Raw genomic sequence first — 27,252 nt, 5'->3', positions numbered from 1 at the left:
AGCGCAGCCAAAATATAAGTAAAATGTTTTTTAAAAGCCTATTAGTGAGCAAACTTTCCTGGTGGCTCAGTGGTAAAGAATCTTCCTGCTAATGCAGGAGATGTGGGTTTGATCCTTGAGTCAGGAAGATCTCCTAGAGAAGGAAATAGTAACCCACTCCAGTATTCTTGCCTGGAAAAGCCAATGGACAGAGGAGCCTGGTGGGCTACAGTTCATGGAGTTGAAAAGAGTGGGACATGACTGAGCAACTGAACAACAATAGTGAGTACCTTTGCTCCATAAAGCATCATATACATATAGGTTAGAAGAGAAAGGGAGCATCTGGTTTTCTGAAGACTAACATAATGTGGGATCTCCACACCAGGAAATAGCCCTGGTTTGCTTCCTGGGGCCACCTAAAGACTGTTTCGGTGAAATATCAGCCCAGGCTTTAATGTCGTTTCACAAAAAGGAGAATGGGGAGAAGTTCCCAGATGCATATTTCAGAGCCAGTTTTGTGTCTCCCCAGTGCTCATCTTAACTCCAAAATGGATCTCTTCATATCTCCCAATAATGTGACTGAATTTGTTCTTTTGGAACTCACACAGAATCCACATTTGCAGAAAATACTCTTTATTATCTTTCTGCTCATTTTCCTGTTTACCATGGTGGCCAATCTGCTCACTGTTATCACCATCTCCCTCAGTCCCACACTTTCAGCTCCCACGTACTTTTTTCTCAGTTACTTGGCCTTCATAGATGCCTTTTACACATCTGTTACCACCCTTAAAGTGATCACTGACCTGTTGTACAAGAGGAAAACCATCTCATGGGGTGGCTGCCTGACTCAGCTCTTTTTGGTACACTTCCTGGGAGCATCAGAGATCATTGTCCTCATCGTCATGGCCTATGACCTCTATGTGGCTATCTGCAAGCCTCTGCACTACAAGACCATCAAGAGACAGGGGTTCTGCCAGCTCCTGGTGGTGGTGGCCTTGACTGGGGGGATTCTACATTCCACAATGCAGATTCTTTTCATGATGGACTTGACCTTCTCTAGTTGCAATGTCATTGACCATTTCATGTGTGATTTCTTCTCACTGTTGGAAATTGTCTGCAGTGACACCTACATGCTTGGAATGGTGGTGGCAACCAACAGTGGGACCACGTTCTTGCTCATTTTTTCCGTGCTACTTATATCCTACATAGTCATCCTGAGCTCCCTGAAATCCCATGGCTCTGAAGGACGATGCAAACCCTCTCTACATGTGGCTCTCATTTTACAGTAGTGGTGCTCTTTTTTGTCCCTTGTATTTTCAGCTACACATGTCCTGTGACCACTTAACCTGCAGACAAGTTGGTGAGTGTGGTCTTTATAATCCTCACTCCCATGTTAAATCCTATCATATATACAGTGAGAAACACAGAGGTGAAAAATACCATGAAGTGTTTATAAAAGAGGAGAGTAACAGGCTTTCCATGATGCCAAGAAAGTGACAATGTATATACATAGTGAGGATTATATCTCTTGTGAAAGAAAATGAAGACATTTTCCAGATAAACTGCAGAAAAGCAATCTTAAGAACTAGTATATGTTAAGTATCTAACATTGGCTAATTATTTTGGGGCATTTTAATAGTTTTTAACGTACTTTGCTAAGGCTTCCACGTCCACATTTAAGATTCTGAATATGCAATGTAAAGAACATCTACAAGCCCCTGTTTCATCATTGTTGCTTAAGTTTTCCTTCAGAGTCTGTTACTTTACTAAATTATTTATATAATCACATGGATGAAATTAACTTTTTCATAAGATCTTGGCTTCAGAATTTCTTTTAAGTTAAGTAGTGTCCAACTCTTTTGTGACACCATGGACTGCAGTCCGCCACGCTCGTCTGTCCACGGGATTTCCCAGACAAGAATACTGGGCTGGGTTGCCATCTTCCTGAGCCAGGGGTCAAACCTGTGTCTCTTGCACTGGCAGGTGTATTCTTTACTATTGAGCCGCCAGTGAAGCTGCTATTTTTGCTTAGTCCATGGTGAAGTAGTCGGGGTAAAAATTCTCAGATAGATACATGGGGAAGGGACAGATCGCGAGTGCAAAAACCACTGCTGGGTTTCTTTTTCTGAGGTAAGAATTTACCAGAAACAAATAGAGAAATACCAGAAAGGAGAAATGAATAATACACAATGTAATTCACTTTTTGCCATATAAATTCGGCTTGGAATTATGAAATTGCTCTTAAATTGATCTTATTTGCTTAAAAATTCTATGATTCACAGGTTTTCTTGAATATGAAGAAAGCATTTCACTTTTTAGTATTGACTTGAGATAATGGTGCTGATGAATCTATTTTCAGGGCAGACACAGAGAAGGAACGAGTAGACACACTGTGGGATGGAGATACTGGGAAGAATTGAGAGAGTAGCACTGAGATATATATATATATATATACATATATATATATATATTATACACACACACACACACAATGCTGTGTGCAAAACAGATAGCTAATGGGAAACTGCTATAATGCAGGAAACTCAGCTTGGTGCTCCTGACTTGTTTCAAATGAAGCACTACATGTTGATAATATGGTAAATTACTTTTTTTTCTTTCTTTTTCTTAGTTTCTAAATTATGAAAGTATGATAACACATTTATCCCTCTGTGATGACCTAGAGGGGTGGGTTGGGGGATGGGAAGCTCAAGAAGGAAGGGGTATATATATAGCTAATTCACATTGTTGTACAACAGAGACTAAAATAATATTGTAAAGCAATTATATGTCAATAAAACTTTTAAAAAAGACTTGGGGGGCAGTCCTAAGATGGTGGAGGAATAGGATGGGGAGACCACTTTCTCCCCCACAAATTCATCGAAAGAACATTTGAACGCTGAGCAAATTCCACAAAACGACTTCTGAATGCTGGCAGAGGACAGCAGGCACCCAGAAAGGCAGCCCATTGTCTTTGAAAGGAGGTAGAAAAAAATATAAAAGATAAAAAGAGAGACAAAAGAGCTAGGGATGGAGATCCATCTGGGGAAGGGAGTCTTAAAAAAGAGAGAAGTTTCCAAACACCAGGAAACACTCTCACCAGTGGGTCTGTGGCAAGCCTTGGAACCTCATAGGGCAACATAACTGGGAGGAAAAATAAATAACTAAAACCCACATTACATGCCTAATGGCAACTCCCAGTGGAGAAGCAGCACAGACGCTCGCATCTACCACTAGCAAGTGGGGACTGGACAGGGAGGGGCGGGCTGCATTGTTTGGGTAAGGACCAGGCCTGAATGCCCAGAGGGCAATCTGAGGGAACTAACTTAAGATAGCAACCCAGACTGTGGGATAGCTATCCCGTGAAAAGCCCTAATCTAAGACACGGTCAGGCCCGCTCACAGAAAAAGGACCAAGCACAGCTAGCCGGCTACAGACTGGCCCATCCCCCACTGGAGACAGGCAGGCCAGGACAGCCAGAGCCAGAAGGGCGCAACTGTGGCCCCAGCGAGGCATCTTCCACCAAACTGCAAGCAGGCTTCATTGCTAGCCAAGACTTCTTGGGATTCTGGATGGTCGACATCCGCCAAGAGGTTTGCAGCCAGAGATCAGCTCCCCAGCAGAGACACACGGCACACCTGAGACGGCTCGCCCGTTGTACACCCAGAAAACTGAGCGGATGGGACGTGGGAGGCAATAAGCTGCAGCCTCCAACACGGGGCGACCACACTCGCCAAGCACCTGGTCACCTAAGCTGCTCGGACCTGGGAAGGGCACAAAATAAGAGGCCCAACCTAGTCTGTCCCTTTGTGGAGTACCCGAGTACCTGAACCTGAGTGGCTTAGGCCTGGGAGGTGCACACAACGCAGGGTCCGCCTGACAGTTCCCATCAGAGCAACCTAGAGCCTGAGCAGTGTCGACTGGGAAAGTACACACACCATGAGCAGGGGCAAACCCAGTGTGGTGGAGACACTGTGAGCACTCCCCTCACATGCCAGTGATATTGTTTGCAGTGCTCCTCCCTCCCCACACACCACTGAATAAGTGAGCCTAAAAAAGTGACCACCACCGCCCTCCTGTGTCAGGGCGGGAATTAGACACTGAAGAGACCAGCAAACAGAGGAATCTAAAATAAACAGAGGGAACTGCTTTGGAAGTGACAGGTGCAACAGATTAAAACCCGGCAGTTAGCACCAACTACGTAGGAAGGGGCCTATAGATCTTGAGAAGTATAAGCCAGATCAAGGAACTATCTGAAAATGAACTGACCCCACACTGTCCACAACAACACCAGAGAAAGTCTTAGATATATTTTTACTATTATAATTTTTTAATTATTTTGGGACGCACTTGGCCTCTGGGCCGAGGGAGCTCCGGGTCGACCAGCCGGCCGGGACGCACTTGGCCTCTGGGCCGAGGGAGCTCCGGGTCGACCAGCCGGCCGGGACGCACTTGGCCTCTGGGCCGAGGGAGCTCCGCGTCGACCAGCCGGCCGGGACGCACTTGGCCTCTGGGCCGAGGGAGCTCCGCGTCGACCAGCCGGCCGGGACGCACTTGGCCTCTGGGCCGAGGGCAGCTCCGGGTCGACCAGCCGGCCGGGACGCACTTGGCCTCTGGGCCGAGGGAGCTCCGCGTCGACCAGCCGGCCGGGAGGCACTTGGCCTCTGGGCCGAGGCAGCTCCGCGTCGACCAGCCGGCCGGGACGCACTTGGCCTCTGGGCCGAGGGAGCTCCGGGTCGACCAGCCGGCCGGGACGCACTTGGCCTCTGGGCAGAGGCAGCTCCGCGTCGACCAGCCGGCCGGGACGCACTTGGCCTCTGGGCCGAGGGAGCTCCGCGTCGACCAGCCGGCCGGGACGCACTTGGCCTCTCGGCCGAGGCAGCTCCGCGTCGACCAGCCGGCCGGGACGCACTTGGCCTCTCGGCCGAGGCAGCTCCGCGTCGACCAGCCGGCCGGGACGCACTTGGCCTCTGGGCCGAGGGAGCTCCGGGTCGACCAGCCGGCCGGGACGCACTTGGCCTCTGGGCCGAGGGAGCTCCGGGTCGACCAGCCGGCCGGGACGCACTTGGCCTCTGGGCCGAGGGAGCTCCGCGTCGACCAGCCGGCCGAGGCCTGCTTGGGCGCCGCGCCGAGGGAGCTCCGGGTCGACCAGCCGGCCGGGACGCACTTGGCCTCTAGGCCGAGGGAGCTCCGGGTCGACCAGCCGGCCGGGACGCACTTGGCCTCTGGGCAGGTTCATCCTACTTTTCTCCATCCCGCCGAACGCCGCCCCTCAGCGCCAACCGCGGGCGAGGGGAAGAAGGAAGACCCTGTGCTTACCGACCTGGCAGCCGCAGCCAGAGCCAGTTGCCCCAGCAGAGAGCGCCACTTTGGCCAACATGGCAGCTGCCGCACCGCGGCCAATCAGCGAGGGCTCCGCGGGCCGGCCTCCGCCGCACGGCCTCCGCCCGCCGCCGCCAAGAGGGGCGTGGCGATCGCCGCTGCCACCGCGCTGTAGGTCATGCTGCCACCGTGCGGCGGAGGGCGACACTGCAGCTCAGGCAAGCTGGGTTGGGCAGTCTGGCTCCCAAGTGAGGTAGGTCTGAGACTGAAGAGCACTGGCTGGAGAAGTCTGGGGCTTCCTCTCCAGCCGCCGTTTCCACTGGGAAAAATCTACCTGCAGCATTCTTCCAGGATCTCCTCCCAGATCTTGCTCCAGGGTCTGGCTCAGATCCAGGTGGGAGGTCGGAATAACCTTGGGTCTTCACTCTTCTTAAGGGAGCACCTTTGAGTAACTCTGGTCTTCACTCTTCTTAAAGAGCACCTCATCACCTAGCTAGTCAGAACATAGCACACAAATACATGTGCATACATATTTATTTGTAATCTCCTTAGAAGCCATTCACAACCTAGAAGTTGAGAGTTATGCTTTATTTGGTGAGAATTTTTAGAACTTCAAGTCGGGGAGATAGCAGCTCAAGTGACCCTGAGAGAACTGCTCAGAGGAGGCAGGGAGTTGGGGGACAGTTTATATAGAAGTTTTGCAACAAAGTGTAGGTAGTCTGAATGTCAAAAATGTCTTGTAATTGAAAGAAAACCAGATATTCCAAGTTGAGAAATTTAGTGCTTTTCTATGTAAAGAAAGATGCGAGAGACTAGTCTTACTGAAATTATTCCTTTGATATGCCCCTCAACTATCTGGGGCTAGTAGTCTGTTTTCACATCCTGAGCTTCCTCAGGGCTCACCATAGGGAATGGCTGCAGTTTGATGGCTACTAGATGGCAGGCACTATTTCCATCCTGAATACCCTCAGGGCTCATTAGCTCACCTTCCATGGTGGCTGCAATTGCTGACAACTGTGATATCCTTTGTTTATTGATATGGCAGAAACTATTCCATATCTCCTTCCTCAGTGATCAGTTCAAAGAAAAGAAAGCCTTCCTTAGTGATCAATGCAAAGAAATAGAGGAAAACAATACATGGGAAAGACTAGAGATCTCTTGAAGAAAATTAGAGATACCAAGGGAACATTTCATGCAACGATGGGCACAACAAAAGACAGATATAGTATGGATCTAACAGATGCAGAAGATATTAAGAAGAGGTGGCAAGAATACACAGAACTATACAAAAAAGATCTTCACGACCCAGATAATCACGATGGTGTGATCACTCTCCTAGAGCCAGACATCCTGGAATGCAAAGTCAAGTGGACCTTAGGAAGCATCACTACAAAGCTAGTGGAAGTGATGGGATTCCAGTTGAGCTATTTCAAATCCTGAAAGATGATGCTGTGAAAGTGCTGCACTCAATACGCCAGTACATTTGGAAAATTCAGCAGTGGCCACAGGACTGGAAAAGGTCAGTTTTCATTCCAGTCCCAAAGAAAGGCAATGGCAAAGAATGCTCAGACTACCACACAATTGCACTCATCTCACATGCTAGTAAAGTAATGCTCAAAATTCTCCAAGCCAGGCTTCAGCAATGCATGAAGCGTGAACTTCCAGATGTTCAAGCTGGTGTTAGAAAAGGCAGAGGAACCAGAGATCAAATTGCCAACATCCTCTGGCTCATCGAAAAAGCAAGAGAGTTCCAGAAAAACATCTATTTCTGCATATTGACTATGCCAAAGCCTTCGACTGCATGGATCACAATAAACTGTGGAAAATTTTGAAAGAGATGGGAATACCAGACCACCTGACCTGCCTCTTGAGAAATCTGTATGCAGGTTAGGAAGCAACAGTTAGAACTGTGCATGGAACAACAGACTGGTTCCAAATCGGCAAAGGAGTATGTCAAAGCTGTATATTGTCACCCAGCTTATTTAACTAATATGCAGAGTACATCATGAGAAACGCTGGGCTAGAAGAAGCACAAGCTGAAATCAAGATTGCTGGGAGAAATATCAATAACCTCAGATATGCAGATGACACTCCCCTTATGGCAGAAAGTGAAGAATTAAAGAGCCTACTGATGAAAGTGAAAAAGGAGAGTGAAAAACTTGGCTTAAAACTCAACAATCAGAAAACTAACATCATGGCATCTGGTCCCATGACTTCATGGCAAACAGATGGGGAAGCAATGGAAACAGTGGCAGACTTTATTTGGGGGGGCTCCAAAATCACTACATATGGTGATTGCAGCCACAAAATTAAAAGACGCTTGCTCCCTGGAAGAAAAGTTATGACCAACTAAGACAGCATATTAAAAAGCAGAGACATTACTTTGCCAAGGAAGATCCATCTAGTCAAAGCTATGGTTTTTCTAGTAGTCAGGTATGGATGTGAGAATTAGACTATGAAGAAAGTTGAGAGCCAAAGAATTTATGCTTCTGAACTGTGGTGTTGGAGAAGACTCCTGAGAGTCCCTTGGACAGCACGATCAAACCAATCCATCCTAAAGGAAATCAGTCCTGATTATTCATCGGAAGGACTGATGCTGAAACTGAAACTCCAGTACTTTGGCCACCTGATGCAAAGAATTGGCTCAATGGAAAAGACCCTGATGCTGGAAAAGATTGAAGGCAGGAGGAGAAGGGGACGACAGAGGATGAGATGGTTGGATGGCATAACCCACTCAATCGGCATGAGTTTGAATAAACTCCAGGAGTTGGTGATGGACAGGGAGGTCTGGTGTGCTGCAGTCCATGGGGTCGCAAAGAGTCAGGCACAACTGAGTGACTGAACTGAGCTGATTCCATTTTTCACTAGGAATAGCAAATTTTTGTGTTTGAGGCCAGTATCCATGTGATTGGGCTTCCCTGGTGGCTCAGTAAGAAAGAGTCCACCTGCTAATGAAGTAGAGGTAGATTTGAGCCTTGGGTCAGAAAGATTCCCCTGGAGAAGGAAATGGCAACCCACTCCAGTATTCTCACCTGGGAAATCACATGAACAGAGGAGCCTGGTGGGCTAGAGTCCATGGGGTTGCAAAAGAGTTGGACACGACTTAGAGACTAAACAACAACAGCAAATCAATGTGATCATACACCCAACCCCATTTTCTCAGAGTTTCTCCCTCCTCTTGCCCTCATACATACCTATTTTATTTGGACATTTTTCTTTCTTTTTCTCTTCTTCACTTTCCCAAGGTCCCTGCCTCTGGCTCTGAATACCAGGATCAAATGATGAGGATTCACTTTTCTTTTTCTCTCCTTGAGACCGATAACTCAAACTACAAACCTCTCTTGACACTCTTCACCCTGAAACTCTTCTTCCTGCAGACTTTGCCTTTATACACCAGGTGTAGGCTGCTCCTCCCAAGGCTGTTTTCACCTTGGAGATAACATTAACCCTTAACAGTCCTTAAGAGAGAGTGGGACAGAGGAAGATAACACCTCAAAATGAAAGGTTGTTGCTGAACGATAAGACGCGGGATTCTTGGCCTCCGGAGGAGACGAATTCAATCCGGGGCCAGAGACGAGGCTGGATCGCTCAGAGCTTTTGTGTAATAAAGTTTTATTAAAGTATAAAGGAGATAGGGAAAGCTTCTGACATAGGCATCAGAAGGGGGCAAAAGAGTTCCCCCCTCCTAGTCTTTAGCTGTATGTTATATAGTCACTCACAGTCTGTTAATGAAATGAAAGGAATGTCATAAAATTTAGAATGGCATCAGATAATTTATCCCAGGCCATAAAACGATTGACTTGAATCTTTTAGAAGGGCAGAATACCAACAAATAGTTCCGTTTACATAGACTAGGGGAACAATACCTGAGTAAGTAAGTTAGGCCGTTTGGCGGAACCAACTTGAAGATAGAGTCTGGGGTTCATTAACATAGCTTAAGACAACATTTCCATACGAAAAAGGAATGTATTGGTTAACTCAAAGTTTGAGAGTAGTTAGCTTTAGGTGAGACCAGGTGTCATGGCAACACAGAACGTTAAGAGAAACCTCCTTTTAAATTTGTATAGAGAATGAAAAACAGATCGCTGGTTTGTTTCTTCTTGCCATTTAAGAGAGATAAAAATGTCTGGCACTTACAGCCTCTTTCCTCCATTTGGAGACCCCTGGCCTTCCTGCCTGTTACCCTCTCATTCCCCCCTTTTCTTTTAGGAGAATTATGTTGCCTAGGGAAAAGGGGCGTCGTTTCCATTCCATAACTGCTTCCGAGCTGACAAGGGGCGTTGTCTCTAAATTGGTGAGGCAACATATTCTCCTAATCCTCATAATGAGGATGTCTGATCCAGGGGCCCCAAATAGTAGTCGGAAGAAGCTGCAGTGATAGCAGGAGTTTGAGCAACCATTTGTAACTTAAAAGCTTTCATGCGACTAGAAACAAATCCAGTTACACAGTTACAGATGCAGGGAGCAAACAGCAAAAACAAAACAATCAGAATTATTGTAATTAAGATAGTTTTCCACCATGGGGAACTAGTTAACGTCTCCCAAAGTGAGGCAATTCATGTTGAAAGTACCCCTCCGTATTATGGCAGTGAAACGAAGAGGAAAGGCACACACCCATCACCCCCATAACCGCAATGAAAAAACTCAACGCATCTTAAAAAGAAAACGCAAAAGCCAGGGAACGGGTCGTACTGGCGACTCTGCCCGCCGAGGTCAATTTGGCCCGGGAACACAAAACCATACAACAGCCCATTGGGACGAAGCCAGGCAAAGCCGGGCCAGCTGGTCGACCCGCCGCCTCCTCGACCCGGAGCTCCCTCGGCGCGGCGCCCAAGTGGGCCGCGGCCGGCTGGTCGACCCGGAGCTCTCTCGGCCCGGCGCCCAAGTGGGCCCCGGCCCGGCGTCCAAGTGGGCCACGCCACACACGCCACCACCCCCGTCCCTATCACCACCTTTCAGCATACCAGGAGAAACCCCTTTTGTGACCCCGCCGACGGCTCTTTTGGGAAAAGCACCGTACAGCAACAGGAGAAACGAAAGACGCACATACCATGTACACACACACACACACACACACACACACACACACACACACCCCTTCATGTTGAAAGTACCCCTACACACGCACGCACGCACGCACGCACACACGCACACACGCACACACCCTCCATGTTGAAAGTACCCCTCCGTATTATGGCAGTGAAACGAAAAGGAAAAGCACACACCCATCACCCACATAACCGCAATGAAAAAACTCAACGCATCTTAAAAAGAAAACGCAAAAGCCAGGGAACGGGTCGTACTGACGACTCCGGCCGCCGAGGTCAATTCGGCCCGGGAACACAAGACCATAGAAGAGTCCATTGGGACGAAGCCAAGCAAAGCCGGGCCAGCTGGTCGACCCGCCGCTCCCTCGACCCGGAGCTCCCTCAGCCCAGAGGCCAAGCGGACCCCGGCCGGCTGGTCGACCCGGAGCTCCCTCGGCGCGGCGCCCAAGCGGGCCCCGGCCGGCTGGTCGACGCGGAGCTCCCTCGGCCCAGAGGCCAAGTGCGCCCCGGCCCGCTGGTCGACCCGGAGCTCCCTCGGCCCAGAGGCCAAGTGCGCCCCGGCCCGCTGGTCGACCCGGAGCTCCCTCGGCCCAGAGGCCAAGTGCGCCCCGGCCGGCTGGTCGACCGGGAGCTCCCTCGGCCCAGAGGCCAAGTGCGCCCCGGCCGGCTGGTCGACCGGGAGCTCCCTCGGCCCAGAGGCCAAGTGCGCCCCGGCCCGCTGGTCGCCCCGGAGCTCCCTCGGCCCAGAGGCCAAGTGCGCCCCGGCCCGCTGGTCGACCCGGAGCTCCCTCGGCCCAGAGGCCAAGTGCGCCCCGGCCGGCTGGTCGACCCGGAGCTTCCTCGGCCCAGAGGCCAAGTGCGTCCCGGCCGGCTGGTCGACCCGGAGCTCCCTCGGCGCGGCGCCCAAGCGGGCCTCGGCCGGCTGGTCGACGCGGAGCTCCCTCGGCCCAGAGCCCAAGTGGGGCCCCGGCCGGCTGGTCGACCCTTACCACGGCAGTGGGAAGGAAAGAGCGCAAGGGCCCCGCGGGTACCCACGTGCCGTCATCTTCCCTCTCCCTGCCCCCCAGGGCCAGAGGGAAGGGACACGTGCGCGCACGGAGGTGGCAGCCGCCACAGGCGCGCGCCACCAGCCCCCCGGCCCCGCTCGCCCCCCCTGGGAAAGGGGACGACGGGGCCGCCCTGCGGCGCCCCCGGACTCTCGTCCGCGCCACGCCTCTCTCCCCGTCCCCCGTGCCTATTTGTTTCTTTCAAAAAATGCACTTCCAGTTCTTGCACGTGCACCCTGGGCATCCTGGCACACAGGCAATGTGTTTAGAGGTCAACACATTGCTCAGCAACGTGTTGCTTAGCAACGATCGTTGCTTAGCAACGATCATTCTGGGATGTAAGGTTCTAACCCGTTGAGCTTCCCAGTGTTGCTTAGCAACGATCGTTGCTTAGCAACGATCATTCTGGGATGTAAGGTTCTAAACCGTTGAGCTTCCCAGCTGGGAGGTTGTGGCCGGCCGGCTCTGGCCTACCTCTAGTGCTCCTGTTGGGTTTAGGGGCCTGTGAAGAGCCGAGGAGGAGGTGAGGTGTGTTTGGAGTCTGTAGGCTCAGTGATGAAGAAGACTTCTGGCTTCAGGAGTAAGAAGGGCAGCTCGCCCTTCGGCTCCTCCATCAGCCCGCGGAGAGACGGCAGTCATAGAATCAACTTTCAGCCCGGGTACCGCACCCGATACAAGGACCTCGGAAAGATCCACAAAGCTGCCAGCGTAGGCAACGTAGCTGAAGTGCAGCGGGTCCTGTTTCTCGGGAAGAGTGGCCTGAATGACAAGGACAAGATGAACAGGTAAGCAGGGAGGAAGGGCCTGGCAGGTGGCCCTCCTGTGAGTCTCCCCTCCAAGGCTGTTGGACACCTTCCTGGGATCCAGCGCCCCACAGACTTGATAGGCTGCAAAAGCCTTAGCTGGTTTCGGACCCGCTTGTAATTCCCCTTATAGAGCACTTTACTGGCCGGTTTAAAGTTATTTAACTGAATGTCAGTAATTACAGAACTTAAATAAAACATGAATAGCAGGCACAGGCGCCCAGGCGGGGCTCAAGCCGGTCGTGTGGGCCCACCCTCGCCGGCATCTCCCCTTTAAGTGAACGCGAGGGCGGCTCGCTGAGACCCATGGAAGAGTTCAGTGGGTCTCCCGGTTAACTGGCCTGGGGGAGCCCCTAAGGCCGCAGTCGGGAGAGGCGGGGCGAGGGGCGGTATCAGAGAGGAGGGACGGGATGGGGAGGCCAGAGGGAACCTGAGTTGCAACTGAGAGGCGGGCCTGATGGTGAGGGCGGGGCTGTTTGTCAAGGGGGCGTGGTCAGCCCGGAGGGGGGGTTAGGGGTTGGAGCGTGACCAGATAGAGGACAGTGGCTGGAGAGGAGCGGCCACGGCGGGGAAAGAGGTGTGGCTAGAGTGTATCGGTGGAGGCGCGGAAGGGACCCATAGTCTATGGACGGGCTTGAATTATGGGGAGGGGCTTTAACAACGGCAGAAGAGGGGTGGAATTGAGGATGGGGTCCCGAAGAAAGGGTGCTGTGTGAAGGGGTGGGGGTGGGCCTGGCCTCCTTGAAGGCTTGATAATGTGTGACTGTCCTATTGTGTACTCTGTGACCCCCAAGCCCTGCATAACGCCCATTGGAGAGGGAATCTATTGAAGAGCAGCAGTGTGTGGGTAATGAGGGGTGGACTGGCAGATGTGGTATGCCTGGTATTTACTGTAAATGGTGCTGACCTGGCCCTGGCCCGGCAGTGCACTGTGGGATCCACATCCAGGCTTCCCAGAAGAGACAGTGAAAGACCTCAGTTTCGCAACCCATCCAGGAATGCACTCTGCTGTGTGTCTCTAAGGGAGAACTGTGCCCTCTCTGGGCCCATTTCCCTACGGTAAAGTGGGTAACATGGGTATATGGAAGGAATCTCTGATTGTGAACTGAGACCTGAAGCAACAGAGATGTGAGGGAATGCTGCAATGGGCAGTGTCTTGAGGCTGGTACAGACTGGCACTGAGCCCAGAACTGAGCCCAGGACTTGGAGAAGGGAAAGCAAATTTGCCCAGATGCTCCACAGCAGCGGCCCCAGGACTAAAGCGCTGGGCAGAACATGGTGAGAAGGGGTAGGAAGAGTTGTGGTAAGGGCAACAGGGAAAAGCATGACCATCACCACCACCCTTAGGCCCTGGGCCAAGTATTTTATGTGTGGTGTCTCATTTCATACTCCACACAGCTTGGGCAGTGACAGAGTAGGACACAAAGGTCCAGAGAAGTGAAGTGACTGCCTAATTCTACACAGCCAGTTCAGTGATGGGGCCTCGGCCTCGGGGGTGTCACCGTAGCGCCCATAAGCTGTCCTGTAGGCAGTGACCTCTATCCATGTTACCCTGTGCCTGCTACCCCTCAGCCTCAGCTTGGCTGCTATAAAAGGAGACCCACTGTGTGCTTGGCATCCAGTAGGATGCAGTCAGTACTAACTGCTCTGTCTCCATGACAGTGAAAGCCACTCACATTCAAGGAGGCTAGGTACCAGGCCCCGGGCAAATGACCCAAGTATGAGTCCTCAGCAGCCTCAGAGATGGAGACCGTTGCCCCATTTCAACAATGGCGAAACTGAGGGTTTGAAAGTTCAGGTCGTCTGTTCAAGGTTGAAAGGCTGAAGTGGTAGGACTGGGATGTAAGCCCATAGGTCCAAAGCCCGTGTCTTTACCCCCTACACCATTCTGCCTCTTCTGATGAAGAGGCTTTCTGCTCTATTTTCTTTAGCTTACTGTTAATAGAATTCCAGAATGATCCTATCTCTTGTAGCTCAGTCGGTAAAGAATTCACCTGCAATGTAGGAGACATGGGTTCAATTCCTGGGTCGGAAAGATCCCCTGGAGAAGGCAATTGCAATCCACTCCAGTATTCTTGACTAGGAGATCCCATGAACAGAGGAGTCTGGTGGTTACAGTCCATGAGGTTGCAAGAGTCGGACACGACTTAGTGACTAAAGCACCACCATGCTCAATGAATTAGCTTCTTAAAATCTTAGTCTGTGTCAGGTACTGTGTTAAGCACATCACGAATGTAAAAAAAAAAAAACATGAATAGCATCTTTTTTTCCTCTTCTTTCTCCTCCTTTTCATTTGTTGTTATGCATCGTTAACATGGTATACTCATGAGTAAGAGCTCTCAAGTTCTATAGCCCTCAAGAAATCTTCTGGAACTCCCTGGCTTTCACACTGTTTTTCTCATGTGATTTATGAAAACTCTTCTTCCCATGGATCGTCCATTGTGGATATTGGCAGTGGGCAGACTTTTGAGGTTGTTGGCGTCTTATTTTTAATGTACACATTTTTATACCATAATGTTATATATTCCAGAAAACTGCATAGTGAGAAAAATAATCCCCATGACAGGTCAGCTTCTGGGTTAAAAATTCTTCAGATACAATGCAATATCCATTTTATATCACTGTACACTTATGTGTATATATTCCTTGCTGAAGGACCTTAGAAGACAGCTTTGAAGTTATAACATGAACTTTAAAAAATTATAAGTTTAAACTGTGAAAAACTGTATTCACAAAATTTAAACACAAGCCACAGAAAAATATATTTACAAAATACATATTTGATAAAGGATTGTACTCCAACAATACCAAAAAATCTGGAACAAACAACCTCATTTAAAGTGTATAAATCTGAACACCTGGCCAAAGAAAATATACAGATAGTAAATAAGCATATCAAAGATACTCAAAATCATATCCCATTAGGAAATTACAAACTAAAACAACAGTGAGGTAGCACTGCACACCTATGAGATCCAGTAAACTCAAAGTGGGCGGGGCTTCTCTGGTGGCTCAGGGGTAAAGGGGCGGGGCTTCTCTGGTGGCTCAGGGGTAAAGGGGGCGGGGCTTCTCTGGTGGCTCAGGGGTAAAGGGGCGGGGCTTCTCTGGTGGCTCAGGGGTAAAGGGGCGGGGCTTCTCTGGTGGCTCAGGGGTAAAGACTCTGCCTGACAATGCAAGACACTCAAGTTCCATCCCTTACACAGGAAGATCCCACATGCCACAGAGGAACATAGCTGGATTTTCCCACAGCTAAACAAGGCTCACCTGTGACCTGAGCACTACACATCTAGTACTTAGTAAACAGCTTTGAAAAAGCATCCAGACAAAAACTATCACACAATTATACACAACAGCTCTACTTGTAACAGCTAAAAACTTTCAAATATCAGGATGTCTTCAGGTAGATGACTGTGCAAGCAAATTGGGGTACATCCAAAGTGAAAGGGTGCAAATGCTACCCCAAACTATACCGCTTCAGCATGACAATTAGTTGGACCCAATTAACTTTTTTTTAAGAAGACACATGATCGTCTCTGAAACCCAAGTTCAGGACGGCTCTTCTGTGAGTCACATTTACAAAGGAAATCTCAGTTCAAAGGAATCCTCAATATAAACCAGATAGAAGGATAACAGTTTTGTGAAACGCTTTTTTTAAACAATAGGGAAAGCTAAGACGTAAATCTGTACAACAACCATACCCTTCCTTTCCTTTGGTTTTATTTTTTTAATATTTATCTGTTTTTTTTATTTGGCTGCGCCAGGTCAACCTTCGTTGAGGCAAGCCAGATACTTAGCTACAGCATGCAAACTCTTCGTTGTGGCATGGGAGATCTAGTCCTCACATTAGGGATTGAACCCAGGCCTCCTTCTTTGGGAGTGTCCAGTCTTAGCCACTGGACCACCAGGAAGCCCCTGTTTTGTTTTTAGATGAAGATGTGATCTAAGGTGATATCTTGGGCCATTTCAGTCACTGACTCAGTTTCCTGAGTTTCTCCAAAGCATGCACAAAGTACACATTATTAAACTGGTTTGCAAAACAAGTAAAGGTAGTTCATACGACAACACTGTATGCTTACAAATATCTATGTGGTAAATGGCATGCTATTTATTTTTAATTACTATGGGGGAAAAAAAAAGAATGCAGGATCCATACATGTTACAACATGAATAAACATTACAACCACTTTTAGTGAAAAAAATTCATATAGAAAAGGCCACCCAGATCCCATATTCACCATGTCTGCTTTAAATCCATCAAGTTTGTCCAAATAACTGAAAATCTCAGTAACACTCTTAAAGGCGGGGGCGGCGGGTGGGGGGGGGGGCGCTGAGGAAAAGGATGGGAAGAAAAGATATATTCATACAACTGAACAATTGATGAAAGGGAAGTGGGGCTGTGGATTACATTATAATGTAGAAACCATATGATTTCCTGATTTTGGAGGTTATGTGCTGGTTCTGCAGGAAAATACATCCATTTTGGATAAAACACATAGAGTATTTTAGATGATGTGGCAAATGCAAGCACTTTTTCCCATTGCTAGGAGTTTTCTGTACATTTTAAATTACTGGAAAGTAAATTATCTTTCAAAACAACCTTGTCAATACCACAAAAGAAAATCAGATTAGACAGGCATGAAACTTTCTTATAGAAGCCAAGACTTACCCAGACGAAGTTCAAGGGAAGCTGGGATGCTCACCGCTCTTGAAGGAGTCCACATGGGATGAAGAAGTACTCTGGGAAGTCTATTAGTAACCACCATGTCTTGAGTCCTCCGGATGACCTATTGCAGGAGAAACAGATTTTACAAATGAAATTTTCCCCATAACTTCACAAAAACTTGTTAAACTACATTCAGTAAAGTTGAATACTTTCAGATCACTGTACAATGATATAAAATAATACAATTTACAATCCAACCAATATACAAAACTCACTTGCATTTCTATACACTAATAACAATGACACAAAAATTAAGAAAATCCCACTTATAACTGCATCAAAAAGAATAAAACATCTAGCAACAAACTTAATCAAGGACATAAAACACCAGTAATCAGAAAGCTAGAAAGTACTGTTAAAGAAATCAAAGAAAACACAAATAAACAGAAAACTATTCCACGCTCATGCACTGCAACACTGAGGAATTAAAATGTCCATTCCAACCAAAGCCATCAACAAATACACTGACTACAATCACAAAATAATATGCAATGGCATTTTTCACAGAAATAGAAATATTCCTAATATTAGGCTGCTAATATTGAACAGGACCGTAAGCAGCCAAAAAGACTCTGAGAAAGAAGAACACAGCTGGACGCATCTTCCTCTCCGACTTCAAACTACATCACAGAGCGGTAGGAAGCACCACAGTGAGGAACTGGCAAGAACACAGACACGTGAACTCGAGGAAGGCATAGAGAGCCCAGGAGTGAAGCCACATGTACGCGGCCAGTTCATGAACATCAATCCAGGAACGAGCGAAGAGGAAAGGACAGTCTTCTCAAGAAACAGTGTCAGGAAAACTGGCCACCTGCACTGAAGAACATCACTGGTCATCCTCCAGATCATCTAAAAGAAATCTAACTGAAAACCCGCTGTTTTGCACATGGAGCTCTCCCCCCGCGCCCCGAGTCCTCTGAGATGGCCCTCCGGTCAGCGCTCAGCTGGACACAGGAAACGTCTACTTTGTCCTCATTTTTCCCTCCTGCAGCGCCTCCCTGCTGGGGCACTGAGGCGAGCCCGCTCCTCTCAGCCTGGACGCAGCCCCGTTTCCAGAAGCCCGAGCCCTGACGGCCCTGAGGAGAGAAAGCTCCCGCCAGCTGGTCACCGAGCCCAGTCTGAGGGCAGAGAGTCCTGCGCCCGCGGGTCAGAGGGGGCTTTGGCGCCCCCTGCGGGCCGCCGGAGAAGAGCGGGCAGCCCCGCGCTCACACAGCCCAGAGGGCTCCCCCAGAAGCAGCTCTGCGGGAGCACTCAGACTGGAAGCCCAAACCCAAATGGAGCCGAATAGCTCCACGACCCTCCTCAAAACACGGTAAGGAACAGTCAGAGCCTGCATGGAATGCGGCCACAAAAAGGATCACATTTGAGGCACTTGTAATGAAGTGGATGAACCTAGAGCGTATGAAACAGGGAAGTCAGTCAGAAAGAGAAAAACCTGGACTCTAGAAGGATGGTCCTGACGAATCTGTTCACGGAGCAGCAGTGGAGATGCAGACATAGGGAACAGACTTACGGACAAGGGTGGGGAACGAGAGGGAGAGGGTGAGATGAACGGGGAGAGCAGCATGGATGCGTGGACACCAACCTTGGTAACTAGACAACCACTGGAAATTTGCTGTCTGACTCAGGGAACTCAAACTGGGGCTCTCTGATAGCCTAGGGAGGTGGGAATGGGCGGGACGTGGGAGGGAGATTCAAGAGCGAGGGACCACACGTACCCCTACGGTACATTCATGTTGATGTATGACCAATCAAACCAATATTGTAAAGCAATGATCAATCAACTAAAAATAAACAACTTTAAAAAAAAAAAAGATGGAATGAAATGAACGTAAACACAAGCTTTGCAACACTGTAATTCCATTTAAAAAACTATAAACATATTAGAAAACAACAAAAGATCTACAAGACCTTTGGTCTGGTGATCAGTTCTAACACACAACAAAAAAGCCATCTTACCAAATTATTAATATAAATTATTGAAAACACTGACTTCTATAATTTTATACATTTACTTTGTGGAGGACCTTACTCGAGAGAACCAAAAAACAAATGGTTAAATGAACCACTGACCACCCACCCTTGCCAGGCAACAGAGAAGAGAAAACACTTGCAGCAGTCATCTTACAACAGGACGTCCTGGTAAGGAACAAGGAACTAACAAGCTACCACCAACCAGGATTCTGGAGAGGTCAAAAAGAGATGGGAGACTCCAGTCCAGAGGTCCTACCAACTTCCCAGGATCCTCCTCGCTGGAATCCATTTCGGCTGAGTGATGCATGTGCCCACAGGAAGGATCCCAATTCAGAATGACTGGCAAGAGACAAACCAGAAACTATAAAACCTGAGACTGTGAGGCACGTGGCAGAGCAGTTCTCTCCGTTTCCCTCACCCCCTGCCCTCCGCCCCGGCAGCCCTTCCCAATAGTCTCTCGCTTGGACAGCACTCCTCTCCTCAGACGATTCATTTCCAAGTGTCAGACAAGAACCCACTCTCAAGCCCTGGGAAGGGAATCCCCTTTCCTTCATCAAAACCACAATCCAGGAGAAAATAACTTCAAAATGATATCTTGCAGAGAAGGAAATGGCAGCCCCTCCAGCATTCTGGCCTCAGAAATCCCAGGGACAGAGGAGCTTGGTGGGCTACAGTCCAACAGCAGGGCATTTCTGAGGGGAGGAAACAGTCCCAGGGAAGTTGAGGCACTCGCCAAAGGCCCCAGAGCTTTTGATAGCACAGCCAGAACTGTGGCTGTGGATTTCCAGGTGCCAGGCCTCTTGATCCTGGCCTCTCTCACCAGATACATGTGTGGAAAACTAGAATCGAGAATATGCCCTGGTGGCTCCATGGTAAACACTCTGCCTGCCAGTGCTGGAGATGCAGGTGTGATCCCTGGGATGGGAAGATCCCACATGCTATGGAGCCCGTGTGCCACAACTGCGGAGCCTGTGCTCTGGAGCCTGGAAGCCACAACGCCGAGCTGACATACTGCAACTACTGAAGCCCGTGAGCCTGTGCCCCACACAAGAGGAGCCGCTGCAGTGAGAAGCCCGCACACCACTAGTTATAGCCCACGCTCACCCAAACTAGGAAAAAGCCCACACACGAAGACCCAACACAGCCAAAAATAAATACAATCGTTTTCCTAAAAAAATGCATGTCTGACAAAGAATCTGCACTCAAATTGTCCAAGAACGCTAGAGCAAACAAGTCCATTCATAACTGGTAAAGACTGAAATAGACACCTGGCCACGGAGGGTATACTGAGAGTAAACTATCATACAAAAACATACTCAAGATACTGGTGGGATGCATGCACAGCCCCCTTTGGACGACAGTCTGACAGTTTTTTCAGTAACCACATGGGACAAGCACTGAATTCTATACATGACAAGTGGTGGAAGCCAGGTATCTTACCTTTGGAATGGGAAGTTACAGATAAACAAAAGGAAAGGTTACAATATCTATGGAGACATCATCACACATTACCTTTAATTGAATATGTTCAAAGGTAAGTTGGAATACATGTATATATTTCCATGTATTGTCAGCTGAGCATATTTAGCTCCTACATGTATGTTTGAAATATCATTCTCTAATAAAAGGGAACAGGAAACGTCCTTGGTGGCCCGGTGGTAAAGAATCTGCCTACCAATGCAAGGAACACAGGTTCAATCCCTGGTCCTAGAAGATTTCACATTCCCGGGGGCAACTAAGCCCCCATACAACTATTGAGGCTTGCATGCTCCAGAGCCCAAGTTCTGCAACCAGAGAAAGTGCTGCAATAAGAAGCCATGGCACAGCACCTAGAGGGTAGCCTCTGCTCACTACAACTAGACAAACTAGCAACAAAGACCCAGCATAGTCAAAAATAATTCAATGTTTAAAAAAAATGGACAGAAGTTCTTTGAAGAAATGACTGAGACTAGGGGTGAGACAGTAAATATATGAGCCAGGGTAATCTTAAATTATGAGAAAGAAAGTAAAGACAACTATCAAGCTGTCCAAACTGATAAAAAATGAATGATTACACAGTTTTTATCTGTATACACTAGCAAATAACAATCTGAAAAGGAATTTAAAAAAACAATTCCCTTTCAATAATGTCAACATTAATAAAATACTTTGCCATGGATATAATGAGGATGACAAGACTGGCACACTGAAAATTATACACGATTGCTGAAAAATATCCTAAATACATGTACAGATATTCCATAGCAATGGAAAGACTCAGGATAGCAATACCATGGAATGCATCTTCAATCTGAAATGAAGCTTCAATGTGAATTACAAAAGGCTGAAAGGTTGTTGCTAGACCATGAAAGATGCCAGGATTCTTGGCCTCCAGAGGAGAAGAATTCAATTCAGGGCCAGTGATGAAGCTTGATCACTCAGAGCTTTTGTGTCATAAAGTTTTATTACAGTATAAAAGAGATAGAGAAAGCTGCTGACATAGACTACCCCCTGCTAGTCTTCAGCCAGATGTTATACAGCCACTAGCAGTCTGCTAATGAAAGAAAGGCAATGTCTCAGAGAATGGCACCAGGCCCCTCACCCATAACATGCATTGAGATAACATTGGCAGCAGGTGAGTCATCCCGGGCCATAAAATGATTGACATGAATCTTGGAAAAAGGCAGATTTCTAAGCAAATATATAGTTTCATTAACATAGATTAGGAGAACAAGGTATGAGTAAAACATACTGGTTTGTCAAGTTGGTTCTGAGCCTTTAGGAGGAACCGACTTGAAGACAGAATCTAGGGTAAATACATAGTACATTAACATAGCTTAAGACAAACATTTCCCTAAGAAAAATGCATTGTTTAGCTCAAGGTTTGAGAAAAGTTAAATTCAGGTGGAGCCAGGAGTCATCATGGCAACACAGAATTTTAAGAGAAACCTCTTTTTAAATTTGTATCGAGAAGGGGAAAAAATGTAACACTAGTTTGCTTCTCTGCCTCTTAAGAGAGAGATAAAAAAACATCTGACACTTGCAGCCTATTTTCTCTGTCCCGAGACCCCTGGCCTTCCTGCCTATTACCCTCTGGAGGCCTTTAGGAAGCAATAGACAAGCTGACCCTAACATATACAAGGAATGACAAGGGACTCCAAAGAGCCAAAACAATCACGAGTCTGAAGCTCAAAGGTCCTCTGGTATGCTGCGCTAAGTCGCTTCAGTCACATCTGACTGTCAGAGCCCATCAGGCTCCTCTGTCCATGGGAATTTTTCAGGCAAGAATACTGGAGTGGGTTGCCATGCCCTCCTCCAGGGGATCTTCCCAATCCAGGGATCAAATTCCTGCATTGGCAAGTAGGTTCTTTACCACTAGCACCACCTGGGGCAAAAGTGTCTAAATGGAGAACAGGGAAACCCAGTTAGGGGAAGGGACTCAGAGAAAAGGAAGTGAAGGAAGGAGAGTCTTAGTCACATTCAGAGAAGCCCAGCAGGTAGTTCTGCAGGTGGAAGAGGAGGAGGAAGCAGGCTGGAACTGTGGAGAAGATGAAAGAGGGAACTAAAGCAGGGGCCCCCAACCTCTAGGATCTAACGCCTGATGATCAGAGGTGGAGCTGATGAAATAATAATAGAAATAAGTGTTTAGTCACTCAACTGTGTCCAACCCTTTGTGACCCTACGGACTGTAGCCCACAACACTCCTCAGTTCATTGAATTCTTCAGGCAAGAATACTGGAGTGGGCTGTCATTTCCTTCTCCAGGAGACCTTCCAGACCCAGGGATTGTACCCGGGTCTCCCACATTGCAGGCAGACTCTTTACCAACTGAGCCACCAGGGAACAGAAAGAGAAATAGAGTGCACAATAAATGGACTGCACTTGAAACATCCCAAAACCTTCCCCCACCCCTGTCTTTCAAAAAAAACTCCCAAGGTCAAGGAAGGAACTTCAAGTGTACTCAGGTGTCCCAGGTTGCTGGCTTAGGGAGATGCTGAAGCAGGGGTGTTCTAAGAGGTAGAACCTCCCTTGCGTGGGGTCCTCAACAGACCTCCAATAGCCTTAGTGATGATTGGAGAGATTTGTTTCATTTTTTGAAAATATCCTTGTGGGATAAACTTAATACTTAGCAATTCTTTTACAGTCTTCCTAAGAAAAAGTTTTCTTTCTTTACTGATCTGTGAAGTACCAACTGTGATGATCACTGTTCTAATATACCTCATAGTGTTGCTGACACTATGGATATAACTGTGTGAAACTGAAGTTATTCAATAAAAATGATGAAGCATCTGCCCTGTGCCCAGCACTTTCCAAGGGTTGGGGAGTACAATGAAAATACTCCATAAGATGCACAGCTGGTAGGCACATTCTTTTAAAAAGCCTTTTACACTTCCACCAATAGTTTATTCTCAATGTCAACACTTGCCAATTAATGACCACACTGAGTAGGAAGCTCATTAAAAACCCAGGAGCCAGGGCTCCTGGAACGATATCCCATTCTCCCTTGGACAGTCCTCCACCTTCTCTAGGTCTCAGTTTCCTCATCTGTAAAATCATGGACAACTGACGATAATTCATCCCTGGAACCCAAGCCTATTGAGGGGGAGGGAAATATTACTCCAAGGCCTGGATGATAGACCAGATTTAAAGAAAAATATGTCATTGCTGCTTTTCAGTCAAACAGACAAATATAATGAAAGGAGGAGTCCCTGGCCTTGCGGGATTTGCCTAGGGGTCTAGTCTGGGAAATTCTTACACATCAGGAGATGGCTCCGAGGTGGATTTCCACAAACAAGAACATCCATGCAAAGGACAAGCCTGCAGAGCTCTGTGCCCATCGGTCACAAGAGACTGCCTCCTGACAGCCAGCAGCATTTACAAGTGACCTCCTAAGGCCTTCAGCAAACTACAGGGGCACCTCTGAATTTTCTGTTTCCCTCACTTTTCTGACTCTTTTCTTTAAAAAAAAAAAACAACACACATTTCTTCATAGACTGCCACAGTGGAAGGAAAATAGGCCTTCAATTTTTAGACCTCAATTTGCAAAAACTTTGGAGCTTTGTTAATTAAAGCACCACATAATTTAAAATTTTTACACGTTCTAATTATTCAGTTCCAAAACACCACACTTATTGCACAGGGTCCCCATGGAAAGGCCCCCTGTCAGCAGGACAGCCACAGATTCCACCACGAAAGGGCAGCAAGGTACCCTCCTCCCTTCTTTTCCGCCTGGGTGGCTACCAGGTTTTTAAATCCATGCACCCTACTAAGTTTCTGGGGTGCAATTCCTGGACCCTTCCCTTTCCCATCCCAGCAGGTGGTCAAGGGCCCACAGGCCTGCAAAGTGCCGGAAGCAGGGCTGAGCCAGCCGGCCAGACTAAGGGTTGTGGAGTCCCAGCAGGTGAAATCACCAGGCAGGATAAATCCCTTGGACTTCCTGGGGACCTCACTGCAGGAATTAGGCTGCTTGGAAAAACCGCGCGGGTCTGAACTTTATGCAAAGGGGTAAAGTGGTAAAGGACTTGACCCCAATGGTGAGGCCTTTCTGCGACGGCCAGGTTAGGGGGCTCCGAGACTGTGCCAACAAAGAGGGCGAAATACGTGGTTCCCCGCTCCACCCTGCGCCACCGCGCCCCAGTTCCCTTACCTGTGGTCCGCACCCCTCCGCTCCGCTCACTGGATGCCCATTGATGGGGACCCAGGAGCCCACGAAATGGGTGTTCCCTGTTGCAATGGAGACCCCTGAGACCTGGGACCCACTGCCTAGGAGCTCAGAGGAGGCGCGCTCCGCTCCCAACGCGGGCCAGGTGTGCTCCACCCATATGCCCACTTCCAGGAGAGGCCCGCGGGCCTCGCTACTGCTGCCAGGTGAAATCCATCCAGGAGCAAATCCACCCCACCGAGACAACCAAGCTTTTTATCAGCTGTGAAGTGAAGTCACTCAGTCGTGTCCGATTCTTCGTGACCCCATGGACTGTCATGGAGCCTACCAGGCTCCTCCATACATGGAATTTTCCAGGCAAGAGTACTGGAGTGGGTTGCCGTTTCCTTCTCCAAGGGAACTTCCCAACCCAGGGATCGAACCTGGATCTCCCGCATTGCAGGCAGACGCTTTACCATCTGAGCCACCAGGGAAGCCCCACACTAGGTACCTGGAAAAGGGGAGGCAGGCGAGGCGCACGGCGCGCCCCACGGGCCACCGCCCCAACTTCGACCACCACCGCGTCCCGGCCCGCGGCTGCCCACAGGCTTCGGCGCTGCCAGCCCGTGACGCATGCGGGCCCCACCCGGAGGTCCCCGCCGACGCCAGATGACCATCCCCACATCCCCCTGTAACGGGGCAGAGCCCTCCCCCACCACCTCGCACACCCGTACGGCCGCCCCCCACCCCGGGGACCCCGTCCTCTCCCCTCAACCACCAGGACCCCTACCCGCGCCCGCGTCCCAGACACCCTTCTCCCCCAACCAAGGGCAGAGGGAAGGGGCTCCGACGGGAAGCGTGGCGCCAAGTGGGCAGGGGACACGACAGAGGTGAGAGGGCGAGAGAACCGGACAAGACAGCCGTGGGAGGCGTGGAGAGGGGGGGATTGGGAGCAAGCCCCGAGGCTCGGAGGGCGTGGGGCGGCGCCTGGCGACCGCGCGGCAGGCCCAGCGCAGCGGACGACCGACGACCGGCCGAGGCAGACCGGTCCAGGGCCAGCGGCGGGAGGCGACGGACAGGCTCGCGGCCCCGCGGCGGGGAGCCGCCACCCGTCAGGCCGCACAGCCCTCCAGACGCAACTCGAGGATCCGCGCCGTGCGGTCGGTGGCCGGGGGGAAGGCAGTCGTGGCTGGCGCCATGGGCAAAGGCGCGTGGGGTAGGGTGGGGCGCGCTGAGCACCTCCCCCCCCACCCCAACCCTCGGACCCAACCTCGAGGCAACGTGACGGGGAGGTCGGGCGGAAGAGGGACACCAGAGACTACACCACCGGGCACGGGGCAAGAGTGGCTGGGCGCCCGGCCGGGGATGGAGGCGCGGAGGGGCCGGCGGGGCGGGCGGGAAGGCGGAGGAGAGCCGTCTTTCCCACCCGACCCCCACACCTTCTCGCGCTGCCCCTCATCCCCTACCTCCGGAAAGGCCACCGGACCCGACCGCCCGCCACGGGCGCGCCGCCTTCCAGACGTCCTTCCCTCCCTTCCTTACCATCTCGCGCCGCACGGGTGGAGGAGAGGCTCACGAGCCGGGCAGGGCGAGGCGAGGCCACAGTGCAGCTCTCTGAGCAGACCACGTTAAAGATCCTTCCGCAGGTTCAACTACGGAAACCTTGTCAGCTAATCTGTCTATAATTCAGGGATAAAACTATGACTACAGAAAGGAAAGATGACCTGACCGAGGATGGCCATGATATTCTATAGAACCAGAGAAAATTGGTTAAAATAAAAAAATTTTTTTTTCTTGGAAACTGTAAAGCTGATTCTTTTGCATATGCAATTAAAAACAATTAGCTTGTTAAAAACGCCTGCCTAGGGCAAAGCTTGAAGTTAACCCTTTCCTTGAAAAACACTGCCCACTTTGCCTGAGACCTCAGCCTTGGGCAAATGAGAACTTCAAGCACCGCCCCCCCACCCCCACCGCCCCAAAAAAAGGAGGTCAAAGAGATTTTAAATCTGAGGCGGAAAACTAGAAGATCTCTGTCTGTGTGGATTTATGTATGTCTCAGTGTGAGTCTTCTGTTTTTTTTATAATATTACTGAAGTTGTGAGTTCTTATTTAAATAATCTAAAGAAAAGGAAGCCCTTACAAATCAAACAGTTCTAACTACAAAAAAAAATTGACCTGACTGATTTTTAGATTCATGTGAACTGGGAAATAGTCAATATTAAATATCTAGTATTTTTTTCCCACAACTCTAATATAGACATGTCTAAGAGTCATTAACATTAAGCATAAAATTTTCATACTGCCTGTTTATTATAAGTTAAATATTGCTATATTGTTATATCTGTCACAAGCTTGTCAACAAAGAAAGTACCTCTAAATACAAACAAAAAAAACTCCTTAAAAAATGTAAATGCAATATGAGCTTTTAGATAAACTATTAAAAATAATTATACTTTAAAATATCTGTCTATAATAGTCACACTGGTAAGACCCAGAGGGATGGGATGGAGAGGGAGATAGGAGGGGGGATCGGGATGGGGAATACATGTAAATCCATGGCTGATTCATGTCAATGTATGGCAAAAACCACTACAATATTGTAAAGTAATTAGCCTCCAACTAATAAAAATAAATGGGAAAATATATATATCTGTCTATAATAGTCTCGATTGAAGGCAGAGGAGAAGGGAACAACAGAGGATAAGATGGTTGGATGGCATCACTGACTCAATGGACATGAG

General features: G+C 48.9%; 1 pseudogene; it reads left to right on the top strand.

Moving 5' to 3' along the window:
* The first annotated feature begins 527 nt into the window (after positions 1-527).
* Positions 528-5,473, top strand: LOC122437910 (annotated as a pseudogene).
* The last annotated feature ends 21,779 nt before the right edge of the window (positions 5,474-27,252 follow it).

The sequence above is a fragment of the Cervus canadensis genome, chromosome 3 (genome assembly GCF_019320065.1).
Source record: "Cervus canadensis isolate Bull #8, Minnesota chromosome 3, ASM1932006v1, whole genome shotgun sequence".
Lineage (NCBI taxonomy): Eukaryota > Metazoa > Chordata > Mammalia > Artiodactyla > Cervidae > Cervus > Cervus canadensis.
This window is presented reverse-complemented; position numbering and strand designations above follow the sequence as displayed.